Raw genomic sequence first — 14,689 nt, 5'->3', positions numbered from 1 at the left:
CTCCCTCAACCACTGACCTTAGCAAGCTTCTCTCCAAGTCATATTGGCTTCAATTATCTTTGGCCTGTGAGGGGTTAGCGTTCTTGGTGGAAACACTAGCTGGCTTAGGCAGAAAGGGGAACGTGATAAAGATGTTGGATATCCCACAGAATAATTGGGAGGGCTGGAGAAAGGAACTTGAAGCTCAGCTTCTAGGAAAAATGCCCCAAACCACACTGCAGGCCTGGCCCGATGAGCTAGCTGCCACCTGGTCAGAGTTTGCTCACACCATGGCCGCCACTGCCATCAGCATCAGTGCAGCTTCTCCATCGGCAGCTCAACTCTGCAACCGCCATCCCCAAAGCTGGCTGCTTTGGCCACTGGTCACATCAGCAGAACCCAGGCTCATGACCAGATTCAGTCTCACGGGGTGCCTGTGGCCAGCAGAGCCGACGTCATCTCCCTTCTCCCAGTTGCAAGGGAGGCAGGAAATGTGCAGCCAGATTTCTGCTCTGGAGTGCCAGGACTTTATAATGTTCAATTTCCTCAAGTACAAATCGGCTAGAGATATGACAGCTGTGCCATCCTTGACCAAGCACTGGTGGGGCAGAGGTGGTAGGATTCCATAATGAGCTTGGATTGGCCAGCAGGGCAGATTGGGTATGTGGGGTGTAGCATCCACCGAGTATGAGAACAAACGTCGGAGATTTTCAGGAGTTAAGATGTTACTTTATTGGCCAGTTTAACCTGCGCAGGGGTGAACTCCTGAGATTTCCGGAGACACCGTGCTCACAAGGAGCTGCAAATGGGAGCCGCACCTGGAGCTTACAGCCAGGCCCTTATATATCCTAAGTGAGCAAGCATAGAACAGAAGCAGATGTGGCAGTTTAGCTATTGGCTAGGGAGGTCACACGCAGCATAGCAACAGGGGCCGGCATAGCAACAGGGGCCGGTTTTAGCTTAGTGGCGAATTTCAAACCTAAACTTCTGATAAGGGTCTTTGACCTTCTTTGTTTCCAGCCTCACAGGAGCCATATCAGCACTTACTGTTCCTTCAATAGTTACACTTTTTGCAACACTCCCTGTTCCCTCAATAGTTACACTCTTTGGCAGCTCCAGTACTCCTTGAATCTAACATGGGGACCAGTGGTGTTCCCCACTGCACTCTTCTTTCTCCAGGTGGGTTCTCGCCTCCCTCCCCCTGTGCTCAGGGTGCATATGTGTCTGAAGTGCCTCTAACGGCCCCACCATCCTCCTGTCTTCCCAGCTGCTCACGCTTACTTTCTCTTTGCTGATCGATACTGTCGTTATCTCTGGAATGTTCTCCCCTTTCCTCTTTGCCTGCTTCACTCTAACGCATCTTTCAGAACTTAACTGAAACGTTCTTTCCTACCCTTCCACTCAGCCTTTCCTTTTTGGAGGGGTGCATTCGCTCTTCTTGTTTGTTCTGCTTATCACATAGCATTTCAACAGTTACTGGTTCCATTATTTAATTAACAACCCTCTCTCCTTCCAGGCCTTAAATGTGGTAAGAGCAGGGATCGTAGTCTCTCTTACTCATAGCTACTTACACAGTAACTGGTACTTAAGTGTTTAATATATTTTTAATGAATGAATGAGCATTAAATGAATCAACTGTCGGTATTTATAAAGTTCCTTTTGGATCAAAAGATATTTTAATAGTGCTTTTTGGGAACAAAACCTTAAGCCTTTAGAGATGTGCATATTAGAATCACCCCAGCTGTTTTGTCTTTTTTCCCCTCAAACTATGTCTTCAAGTAGATCCTCTTATGTCCACCCCTTCCGGGTGAGAATCACTTCCACAGCGAGACCATGCCATTGATGGGAAAGTCCAGTGTGCCTTGTGTCAGGGTAGAAACTTTACATTGGAGCAGGGGTCCCCAAACTACGGCTGTGGGCCGCATGCGGCCCCCTGAGGCCAATTATCCGGCCCCCGCCACACTTCCGGAAGGGGCACCTCTTTCATTGGTGGTCAGTGAGAGGAGCATAGTTCCCATTGAAATACTGGTCAGTTTGTTGATTTAAATTTACTTGTTCTTTATTTTAAATATTGTATTTGTTCCCGTTTTGTTTTTTTACTTTAAAATAAGATATGTGCAGTGTGCATAGGGATTTGTTCATAGTTTTTTTTTATAGTCCGGCCCTCCAACGGTCTGAGGGACAGTGAACTGGCCCCCTGTGTAAAAAGTTTGGGGACCCCTGCTTTGGAGTATCATGACCTATGGGCAGTGGCAGCTTCGGTTCATATAAAAACCTTCTCCCCCAATCATGATATCACTGTAGTTGTATTAACCCCCTAGCCTCACCAAAATTCCTTAAAAGTTTCAGCTTAATTTTTTCCCAACAACTTAAAAACATTTGGGTGAATTTTCCTCTATAAGAGGAATCTTTTATAAAACCAGCTGCCAGTTTCCTAGGAAACTGGGCAGAACGTCTGATCAGTCTAGTCTTTTTCCACGATTAGGAGGAGGTATAGCAGTAATTCTGTCCATTAATGAGCATTTATTGTTTCCTGTGTGCTAGACACTAATTATATTCCCACATCTAAGCAAATAAGGTCACTTCTACCTCCAAACTGATTTGGAGTTTATATTGAGAGGTGGGAAAAGAATAACGTATCACAGACATCCATGTGATAATGACAGCTATGATTTATCGAGCTTAATCTGTGCAAGGCCTTTTAAAACATCCTTCACAAGTATTAACTTGGATAATCCCCCCCAACAACTCATTTATATCCTTATTTTAGGTAAGATATTGAAGCATGATTCACCAAGAATAAAATATGGGCCTGACCTGTGGTGGCGCAGTGGGATAAAGCGTTGACCTGGAACACTGAGGTCGCCGGTTCGAAACCTTGGGCTTGCCTGGTCAAGGCACATATGGGAGTTGATACTTCCTGCTCCTCCCCCTTCTCTCTCTCTCTGTCTCTCTCACTCCTCTCTCTCTAAAAAAAAAAAAAAAAAAAAAAGAAATATGCAGTATTTTAGACTGGATTCCCGACCTCAGGAAACGTTTAGGTTTTCAGTTTCATGAAGATATAGGCTTTTGGGAGCAGGGAAGAACCTTGTTGGTCCCTGAGGTCAAAATATCTGGTTTTGGGGATAGACTGACCTGGGGTGAATCCCAGCCTTCCTACGTACCTTGGCTAGTTCTCTCCCCTCTTGGTTCTATGACTTTCTTCACTTTAAAATGGGTACAGTCATACCTTTCACATGGGGTTGTTGGAAGGACTAAATGAGTTAATGAATGGATAGCCCCTGGAGTAGTATTTGATCTTGCTGCTGCTCATCAGGTGTGATTTCCCTTCTTCTCTTCATCCTCCATCAGGTGGTTTGAGTGATGCTGGCACATGGAGGGACACCGCTGACCTTTGAGAGTGACAGAGGGTAGGCAGACCAACATTTGTTGACATTGATGTGACTGTTGGGTTGGCTGAGTATGGCCTGATGCGTGGTAAAGGGAGAGCTAGGACCTCCAAGGCTGTTGATTTTACAACAGCTGTTTGGCCCAGGCTAACTAGCTCCTGTTAGCTCGTGGGACTTTATTTAGTGCAAGGCTGTACTTGGCATTAAACTCAGACTCAGGTTCAAATCCCATCTCACTACAGAACCTTAGGCCAGTTTCTTTATCTCCCTGAGTCTCCATTTCCTTATGAACTTAACTTGGAGGACAATTGATAGTGACCTTGAAATGTCTTCAATGAAGGCTAGGGCCCTCTTCTTTAGAAACAATTATAGTAGCCCCCTTAGTTGCAGGGAATATGTTCCAAGATTCCCGTGGATGCCTGACACCTCGGGTAGTATTGAACTCCATATATATGTATGTGTACACACACACACACACACACACACCCCTATGAGAAAAGGGTTACTTAAACACAAGCACTATGGTGATCCTGAAGCAGTTGAGATCATGGAGGCAGCTAGGAAGTGACTAACAGAAAGGGAGTATAGAAGGTGTGGAAGCCTTGAGATTTCATCCCACTACTCAGAAGGGCTTGCCCTGTAAAACTTATAAATAGTTTATTTCTGGAATTTTCCATTTAATATTTTCAAATTGTGGTTGACCACAGGTCACTGAAACTGCAGAGGGCAACTCTGGATAAGGGGGAACTACTATTTATAACGATCAGATTTTACCCTTAGGGAGAAGTCACATGGTTCTGAGCCCCCTAATACCATGTACATTCAGGTTCTGTGTCCTGGGTCCAATAGAACTACTATGCTCTCTACCATCATCAAAACGCCACCAGTCTGAAGAGGAGATAGAACAGAATAGGGTCAGAGTTTTCAGGGCCCGGCACAGGGTGTGGAACAGGGAGCCCTTAGTAAGTTCGTGTAATGTGGGAGAATTTTTCTGAAAGCAGCTCCAAAAATCCAGGACTGGAGCAACTAGACGCTTAGGAACACCGCTTTCACCTTGGTGAACCTTGGAAGGAAAGTAAAGACTGGCGCTGAGACTGGGCGCCTGCAGCGAAAGGAGGTGGACAAGGACAGGGCCTAGAGGAATTGTCATGGAAGGTGGAAAATGGGGCTTTGGCTTGTGAGTCAGCCAAACCTGGGTGCCAATTCCTAGCTGTGTCCTGGAGCTAGTTACTTAACCTTGTCATGACTCTGTCTCTTCCTTTCTGGAGTGGGGAGTACGGTAATGCCCATTTTGGGGGGCTGTTGCAAGGACCTAACAGGAGCTGTAAAAGTACTAGGCACCCAGTACGCACTGCCAGACCAGCTGCAGGGATTATTGTCGCTGCGCTCAGAGGCTTTGCGAAGGCTTGCAGGTCCCGGGGCTCCAGGCGCGCGCATGCGTACGCGCACCGGCTGGCCAGGTGAGAGCAAGGCGGCCGTCTCGCACCTGGTTTTTAACCCTTCACCGTCACGGAGGAGGGCGGAATGGATGTAGGGAAGGAGACGCAGATCCCTAAGCACTGTTAGGCCTGACGACTTAGGGACGGCTTACAGGGACAGCACCGAGCTGAGTCCAGGCCAGGGTCCGCTCGCGCCGCGCCGCACCGCGGGAGGGCGGGGGAGCGGCGAGGGGAGCGAAGTCTCGCGAGATTGCGCGCGGCGGCTGTAGCGGCGGCGGCGGCGGCGGCGGCGGCAGCGGCCGGGGAGGTGAGCAGCGGGCGGTGCTGACGGCCGTTGGGGGCCGAGGAAGGGGTGAGAGTGGCGGTGACCGAGGGTAGGATGGGGGAGCAGGCCAGACGAGCGGCCCGCGCCTTGGGCGGCCGTCCCAGATCGCCCCGCGGCTGCAGCGGAGCCGCCCGGTCCGCCCCGTCCCGGGACCCGCGCGGACGGGGCGGGGCGCCGGGCCGGGGCCGTGGGGCTGGCCAGGCCGGTCCCGCTGCAGCCAGTCCTTGCTCCTGGGTGCGAGCCCGGGGCCCACCTCAGTTTCCCCCAGCGGCGGTATGGCGCCGAGGACGCGGTGCAGCTGGCTGTGGCAACAGCATTTGAGCCTTTACTGTACGTTCCGCACGAAACTTGCGCGGTTCCACTCTAGCGCTGCACAGAGGTTCCACTCCAGCGCTGCTCTGCTCCAAGTTACGCCGCTGGCAAGGGGTGGAATAGGTTTCAAACCCAGGCACACTGACTCCAGCGTCCACGGCCGTCCTTGCCTCCCATCCTCTCCCCATCCCCACTCACAGGGCTTTAAGGCTCGAGTTCTATTCTGTGGGTCCCCATTAGGCAGCAGAAGGTGTGTTTGGGAGCCCCTGCCCGCCCCACCCTCCGAAATTGATGCAGCATGTCATATGAATTTCTTGGGAGATGGCCCTTGGCTTTTGTCGAATTCCCCCAAAGGGTCATTGATCCCGAAATGGTTAAGAACTATTGTTTGACCCTGTGCGGGAGCAGAAGGAAGCTTAGAGCTGCGGCGTGCGCAGGATGTGGGGTGTCAGGTCGAATGAAATTGGAATATTGGAGCCCCGGGCTTGCTTAAGTTAAGCAAAAGAAACTTTTTAAGTTTGCTTTTTCTTAAGCACGTGATTCCACTCTGTGAAGCAGTGGTGCTCAAGCTTGTCAGAACCAAGGCCCCTTTACTTTGTAGTAAATGTTTATAAAGCCCACTTTTACTGCCCTGAAAAGAAATTTATCGTGAAATACGCGTAATCTGTTCGATGCACCCAATTCAAATGCAAGGGAGAACTAAAAAAGCAACGTATGACATGCATTGCCATATCATTGTAGCACGTACTGTGTTAGAGCATGCGTCTGGGTGCGTGCACCTGCTTCAAATGAATGCATTCCGATTAAAGAGCCACAACATTTCGATGGGAGAGCTATTTCTAACAAGAAAGAGAAGGGCCAGAGATATATGTAGATGGACACTCGGTGTAAGTGTAACACCTGAGTGTTGGGATATCCTATTTATGATGATAAACAGCTTACATTAAATTAGAGGTAAAGTGCCAAGATAAATTATAGGCTATCTCAATCAACACATAAATAATACTTAGTAATAATAATAGCATCTCCATGAATATCATTTTTTCAAATTACATTGTACAGAATCTTTTGTGTCACAAACTTTGAAATACTGCTACTGCTACTCTGAGGCACAATGCTGGATTCCTACCATTTATTGATTATGAATAATAAAAGAAAATGGAAATATAAGGATTCAATGCCAGTATCTCCCTAGTTTAGATATGCTTAGTCTTATGATGTTGCTGTCTATTGAGGTAACAATATGTGATGTGAAGAAAATAGTCACTAATTTTCAGACTTTCCTCCCATTACCTATATTCACCTATATCTTAATTTTCCTCCCAATACCTATACTCACCTAAATTACTGTGGGTTTCCCATAATATCTTATCAAACCTCTTCAGTGTTGTGTCCTGAAGTAATGCCAGTTTCCAGTGATTAATGTGGTTGGATATTTAAAAGAGTCTCAGGACTGGGATGAATCTTCATTACGTGGATCTGTCCGATGTGTCTCGTGAAGTCCAGCATCTTTGCCCCCAAACACTAAATGCCAGTGGTGCCTGGTCACTCTGATAAGTGAACATGTCTGGTGGCAGACAGTACCGGCCCTTGGGAGACCTGTTCTAATGAACTGTTTCCGTTGTCTTTTCAATTATTACAGAAATGTAACTGACACAATTTTTGTTGGGAAAAAGATTTTTCCATATTCTTTCTGAAGTGTCCAACACACCAATAAATCAGGCCCTTGGATGCTGACACGTTCATTGATTATTCTAGAATCTGAGGTAGGAGACAAGTTCCTGTGTCCCTCTGCTGAAGAATTTGCTTTGTTTCATGGAAAGTCTTGCTAGACATGTTGACAACTAAACTCTTGAATCAGTGAGCAGTTTGAGATTAAAATGGAATTGCGAAGGGACAGCAATTTATTTAAATAAAATTAAATAAGATACAAATTAATTAAATAAAATGAATTAAGTAAAATACAAATTAGTATTGTATAAGCACTTTTTAAATAACCTTCATTTCTATGTACTAATACCCATATTAGAGAATTCAGAAAATGTAGATGTGTACAAAGTTGAAAATTAAAATGACCTATAATTGCATCTGTCTTCTGTCCTCCTGGTGTGATTGATTAGATACTGACTTTTCCCTTGAAACTTAGTCATGCTGTTTAGGGGGAAATGCAAATTGAGTTAAGAAAGTTCAACTCAGACTATCATATAGCTACATGGAACATTATAAATTCCTTCAACTCTTGTTAAATATACAAAGCGAGTTGATTTTTCCTTTTTGTTGAATGGATAAATTACTTCTTGCTGTACGATGTTTAGTGTTCATTGGTTGTTACTTTTGATAGGTGCAATGTAAACACACTAAGTAAAGACTTGTCAAAGTAGAAGGATGTATTTTAAATTCACTAGCAATAAATACATCGAATAATTTTGGATTGGAAAATTATTCACATTGAGAGTAATTAATTTTTATTACATTGAGCAAGTGATATCATGTTCCAGGATAAAAAGAGATCATTCCTTTTATTTTTTCTTTACTACTTGAAGAGAAAAATTCACTACTCTGGCCTTGCTCGGGTAGCTCTATTGGTTTGAGACTCGTCCTGACACATTAAGGTTGCAGGTTTGATCCCCAGTCAGGGCACACACAAGAAATCAACCAATGAACGCAGAATAGGTGGAACTACAAATTGATGTTTCCCTCCCACCCTCCTTTCTTCTCTTCTTCTCTCCCTCTTTCTCTCTTTCTCCCTTGTCCACCCTCTTCCCCTCTCCTTCCCCTTCCCCCTCTCCCCTCCTCTTTCGGTCTCCTCCTCCCCCCTTCCCTTTCTCTTTCCTCCATATCCCCTCTCCCCCTATCCTTTCTCCCCCTCTCCCCTCCCCCCACTCTTTCTCACCCTCTCCCCCTTCCTCCCCTCCCTCTTCTCTCCTCCCCTCCCCTTTCCTTCTCTCCCTAAAATCAATAAATAAAAAATTACTAATTCTTTCTATATTCATTGGTACAAAACGGAACCAAATAATATGAATTGCATATAGATATGAAACCTGTTGCAGTTTTTAGGTGTGGGGAACATATTGTTGAATGGGTAGAAATCCATGCCTATATGGATAAAAATGAGTACTTGGTTATGTACATACCTCTGAGATTTATAATTAAACAATATCCATGATTTTTTAAGATGCAGATCTAAGATGGAGTGGTATCTTAAAATTGGCAACTTTTTGGGCCCTGGCTGGTTGGCTCAGCGGTAGAGCATCGGCCTGGTGTGTGGAAGTCCCAGGTTCGATTCCAGGGCCAGGGCACACAGGAGAAGCACCAATCTGCTTCTCCACCCCTCCCCCTCTCCTTCCTTTCTTATCTCTCTCTTCCCCTCCTGCAGCCAAGGCTCCATTGAGCAAAGTTGGCCCAGGCGCTGAGGATGGCTCCATGACCTCTACCTCAAGTGCTAGAATGGCTCCAGCCACAGAGGAGCAATGCCTCAGATGGGCAGAGCATCGCCCCCTGGTGGGCATGCTGGGTAGATCCCGGTCGGGCGCATGCAGGAGTCTGACTGCCTCCCGGCTTCTAACTTCGGAAAAAAATAAAAACGATTGGCAACTTTTCTTAGTGGTACATAAAATAATTGTGTCTGAAAATTGATGGCATCTTAAATCCAGTGAAATAGGGGATATATAGAAATTTCAGCACATTGATTAACATTTAATACCAAAAACTTGATCCAAGGGGGAATGATTTGCAAGATGAAGATACACAACATGTCTAGATCTTTCCATTTAAACCAGGATTCTTTACTTGGAAGATTGCTGTAAAGATTATTCCCACGTAGAACAAATAGAGAATTAGTATTTGTAAAGGAACAAACTGCTTGGTGATTTTCATGGAGAGCAGATGATATGGTTAAGGTGTTTGCCATAAAGTTAATCAGACAATATAACCAGGCAGATGTATCAATGTGGTTCTTTGATTTTTATCATTTTCGAAGTCTTGTAGGTCCCCTTATAAAAATGTTTTCTCAAATGGGACATCTTTAAATTACATTTCAGTAATTCATAATTGTTGTTTTTAATAAGAAATATGCTTGAAAATATATTTCCTGTGTGTTAAGTACAGCATTTATAGGGGAGGCTATGCAGTATCTCTTAGCCAGGAAACCTGTGTAAGGATTTTTTTCCATTTGATATTGAAGACAGGTTCCATAGGAAACTCAACCACATGAGACTGCTTATGTTTTTCTGCAGGTAGACTTCAGCTTTTTTTTCTGAAAGTGTGGTCCCCAAATCAGCAGCATTGTGGAGTTTGGTAGAAATGCAGACTCTGTGGCCCACCCCAGACCTACTTAACCAGAATCTGCATTTGAATATGGCCCTCCAAGTGATGCAGGTGAATGTGTGGGAAGCACTGGACCCGATTTCTGGCTCACGCTCTCTTTTTTTTCCTTAAGTGAGAAGCGAGGAGACAGAGAGACAGACTCCCACAAGCCCCCTACCAGGTGATGCTCTGCCCATCTGGGGCTGTTACTCTGTTGCTCGGCAACTGAACTATTTTAGCGTCTGAGGTGAGACCATAGAGCCATCCTCTGTGCCTGGGGCCAACTTGCTCCAACAGAGCCATGGCTGCAGGAGGAGAAGAGAGAGAGATAGAGAAAGAGAGAAGGGGCGGAGAGGTGGAGAAGCAGATGGTCACTTTTTCTGTGTGCCCTGACTAGAGATCAACCCATGATATCCACACGCCAGGTCAACACTCTACCACTGAGCCAGCTGGCCAGTGCCGATTAGTGACTTATAAACTTGAGTGTGTATTATAGGAATTGCTACCTACTGCTCCCTGAATTTCTGGTTCAGAGAACTTGCATTTTCAACAAGTTCTTTTTATCTTTTTTTTTTTTTCCTGAAGCTGGAAACGGGAAACGGGAGAGACAGTCAGACAGACTCCCGCACGCACCGGACCGGGATCCACCCGGCACGCCCACCAGGGGCGACGCTCTGCCCCTCCGTGGCGTCGCTCTGCCGCAAGCAGAGCCACTCTAGCACCTGGGGCAGAGGCCAAGGAGCCATCCCCAGCGCCCGGGCCATCTTCACTCCAATGGAGCCTCGGCTGCAGGAGGGGAAGAGAGAGACAGAGAGGAGGGGGGGGGGGGGTGGAGTAGCAAATGGGCGCTTCTCCTGTGTGCCCTGGCCGGGAATCGAACCCGAGTGCCCCGCACGCCAGGCCGACGCTCTACCGCTGAGCCAACCGGCCAGGGCCTCAACAAGTTTTAAGGTGATGCTGATGCTGCTGGTCCAGGACAATGGTTCTCTACTGAGAACCATTAGACTAGAGTCTTGGTTGGCAAACTGCAGCTAGTGAGCCACACATGGCTGTTTGGCCCCTAGAGTGTGGCTCTTCCACAAAGGATACTCTACTGTAATTAAATTAATAACAATGTACCTACCTATATAGTTTAAGTTTATAAATTTGGCTCTCAAAAGAAATTTCAATGGTTGTACTGTTGATATTTGGTTCTGTTGACAAAGGAGTTTGCCGCCCACTGGTCTAGAGCATCCTTTCCGGTGCACCTTCTTCTCTTCTAATTCCTCATCCCTCCAAATAACTTCCAAATAAATTAGTATAGTCATATGCTTTAGCTTTGTTGAAGAAGAAAAATTACAGTCTTTTATAATTTTTAGTGATGTCCACACTAAAATTACTTGTCAATATCTAATTTCAAAGAAAAATCTTCTTAATGCTTGTTGGATTTTGACTTTGATTCTCTTTCTCTTCCTATGAGTTACACTTTTAACACTTTAAAATTCTTTGTGTATAAATAAAATGTTCATATGGTTTAAATATTAAAATAGCATATTTTGAGGAGTCTAACAACTCTCTTGGTCTAACCTGTGTCCCTCTCCCCACAGAAAACCCCTTTTATTTGTTTCTTATAGATGTCTATTGTTTCTTTGTGTAGATAAAAGCAAATACTGGTATACTATGTATATACTCCCTCTTTATATAAAATGTAGAATACTATGTAAATTATTCTACAACTTCGCCTTTTTTAGTTAATATATCTTTGGGATCTTGCCATATTAGTGTGAAGAAAACAAATACTTAACAGCTCAGAATATTCCATTAATGCCTGTGCCGTAGTTTTATTGAACTAGTTTTCACTGATGCATATTTGAGTTTTTTTCTAGTCTCTTACAATTGCAGACAACCTGGCGTGAATAAATGTACGCATATCATTTTGTGTATGTGAGGTGTCTCTGTTTATGTGGGACATCTTTCCCCAAGTAGGGTTGGTGGGTAAGTGAGCAGTGCAATTATAATTTTGATACATGCTGCCCTCTTTCAGGGTTGTGCCATTTTGAACCTCCACAAATAATGGATCAGAGCATCTGTTTCTCCATAGCCTTTCCAACAGACTGTTTACTAACCTTTGAATTTATATCAATTCGATAGGTGGAAAATGATCACTTGGTGTAGTTTTGATGTGCATTAGTTTGATTATGAATGAAGTTGGGCATCTTTTCATATACAGCTAGTGCTCGACTTACGACCACGATTGGTTCCGACAGACCAGTTGTAACATGATTTGGTCGTAAGTTGAGTAGGCTATATGTACAGTACTGTGAAGTGATGTTATAAAAATCTTTAAGTCATATTCTATCATAATTTTATTTCATTATTGTTATATCATAATTTTCTTTGTTCATTTTATGCCATTTGTATCATCTCTACACCATTTTGTTTCTTATTTTTACACTCATCAGGTTTAAGTAAAACACTGCATTCCCAGTGCAACTGGTTTAATATTTGCAAAGACAATTTCCTTTTGGTAGACATCTTGGGAGGGGTTTGATGAAAAATATCCAAGACACAAAACACAAATTGCTGTACCGAGTCTGGGATAACAGTTGAAATGGTGCACGCGGAGATGGTAGTGCTGCCAGAGCTGGTCCGCACTGTCGTACGCCCAGCTGGGCAACGCTTACGCTGCCAGACGCGGAGCAGTAGTGGCTAGCGATTGTGGTTGTAAAGTCGAATGGTCGTAAGTTGCATAGGTCATAAGTTGATCAATATTTGTACTTAAAGGCTATTTCTAATTCCTTTTCTGTGAACTATTTCTGCCCTTTTCCTTTTTATTGCTTTCTTTCTAATCAATTTCTACTTGTAAATGAGAGGATTAGCCCTTTGTGATGTGAGTTGCACCCCCAGTGTCATTTTTTTTTTACTTTCATGTATTTTGGTATAGAGCAGGCTCAAAAGTTGTATTTTTAAATTTTAGGTATCTAATCTTTTGTGCTGTCTGGATTGAGTCACAAAAAGGCTTCCAAGAATTTGGAATTTGCTCCTGTTTTCTTTAGTACATTTATGTATTCATTTTAAAATTAAATCTTTGATCCATTTAGAATTTATTCTGATGTTCAAAGGTGATGTATAGATTCAACCTTTTTTTCCATGTTTATCAGTTATCTTACCCGTTCATTTCAGAATACAATACAACTTGCTGTTGTATTCAGGTACACCTCTCACTTACTGTTCTATTCCATTAGTCTTTGTACTTATATATACACCAGTATGCAGCAGTATTGATTTTGTAAAATGTTTTAATATCTTGTAAAGCTAATTTCTCTGATGCCCTTTATTTTCCTGGCAATTCTTGCTTTATTTTTCCATGTGAACTTTAGAATCACTTTGTCTTGTTCGGGGGTGTGTGTGTGTAGATAACTCTTTTAAAAAATTGAATTCATGTTAAATTTATAAACTAACATAGGGCGAATCGATTTTTCTGGTGTTGAGTTTTTCTATCCAAGGACATTGTATAGTTTTTAATTTGAGATTACTCTTGAATCCTTCTAAAGCAGCAGTTCTCAACTTGTGGATCGCGACCCCGGCGGGGTCGCCTAAAGCCATCGGAAAATACATAATGCATATTAGGTATTTACATTCCGAATCATAACTGTAGCAAAATTACAGTTATGAAGTAGCCACCAAAATTATTTTTTGGTTTGGGGTCACCGCAACATGAGGAACTGTATTGTGGGGTCACAGCATTAGAAAGGTTGAGAACCACTGTTCTAAAGCTTTTAAAGTTCTTCTCATACAGGTTTTGCTCATTTCTTGTTAAAGTCATTTTAAGTATTTTTTGTTGCTTTTTTAAGTGCACTTTTTCTTTATCTTTTCTAAGTGGTTTTGATTGTGTGTATGGAGGCTGTTTATTTCTGTGTAAATTCAGAAATTAATAGACCCTGAAGTTATAAGTCACTGTTCACAGACTTTAAATTCTGCAAAATCCCGTATACATTTTTACCTAAGAGAAAAACAGACTTCAAAACCAAACTTGAAGTTTGATTTTATGTCTTTATCAGCTCTGTGGACACCAGGGATCTGTTTCTGACTTCTCTGAGTCTCAGTTTCCTATTCTGTAAAAGGAGCAATTCCGTCTTTGTTAGAAAGTTGGGAGAATTAAAAAAGCACATGGAAAGCTCATCGTGTAATGCCACTTCCTCCATCGCCGCCAATGCAGACATGCGGAGGTTGCTGTCGTTTTTTTTCTTTTTCCGTCTCTTACCCCTCTCGCCTTTAAAAGTGGGGGGAAAAAACAAGAAGAAAAACAATAAAAAGGTATTAGAATTGAAATTAAAATAAATAAAAGATACTCAAATTGAAGTGGTTCCATTCGAGCAGGGTAATCAGCATGTTTGAGAACAGAGAAGGCTCAGACCAGCATTTCTCTCTGTCCTGCTTTCTATCCATGCTCCTTATTGCCCTCTGGGACACACCCTGACAGTGAGGCTACGCAGATGTCCTGTGCTTCCTGTCGTGAATGTTCTGCTATCCAGTTCTACCAGTTCAGTTACGTACTGCTCCTTACCCAGTAAAAACATTGTCTGTCTCCTCGTGCAGCTCACCTATCCGATAGCGTGGCCCTTTATAGACTGGAAACTGTGAGGAGAGAAACTGTGTCCATCCTGTCCACTAGATAATGCCCAGAAAAATACCTGGCACTGAATAGATTCTCAGATTTGTTAAATAAATGAATAACAATTGACTTTGATCTTTCTTATATTATGTGTCTGGGTAACTCGTCTTATATTATGTGTCTGGGTAACTCGTATCTCTCTCCCAGTACCCTCTAAGCCCTTTAAAGACAAGATTATACCATTTCTCAATAATATAATAATGTTGGGGGTCCATGTGGTGAGAGGCAAATATTTATTATATGAAAGCCTATCACAGAGGCCCTGGGGACTTGCTTGAAGGAGCAC

General features: G+C 43.7%; 1 protein-coding gene across 6 annotated transcripts in view; it reads left to right on the top strand.

Annotated features, from left to right (window-relative positions):
* MRTFB (myocardin related transcription factor B) overlaps positions 1-14,689 on the top strand; it is a 309,731-nt gene that overhangs the window by 91,223 nt on the left and 203,819 nt on the right. For 2 of the 6 annotated variants that reach the window (XM_066274810.1, XM_066274803.1), the window contains exon 1: positions 5,053-5,114. The exons of 2 other annotated variants lie outside the window; for them this stretch is intronic. The gene's annotated coding sequence lies outside the window, so the exon portion shown is untranslated. Of the gene's footprint in view, positions 1-5,052; positions 5,160-14,689 lie in introns of those variants that run through there. 2 more of the 6 variants (XM_066274804.1, XM_066274808.1) reach the window with 2 other exon arrangements.

The sequence above is a fragment of the Saccopteryx bilineata genome, chromosome 4, assembly GCF_036850765.1.
Source record: "Saccopteryx bilineata isolate mSacBil1 chromosome 4, mSacBil1_pri_phased_curated, whole genome shotgun sequence".
Taxonomy (NCBI): domain Eukaryota; kingdom Metazoa; phylum Chordata; class Mammalia; order Chiroptera; family Emballonuridae; genus Saccopteryx; species Saccopteryx bilineata.
Note: the sequence above shows the minus strand (reverse complement) of the source record. Positions and strands in the feature narration are given on the sequence as shown.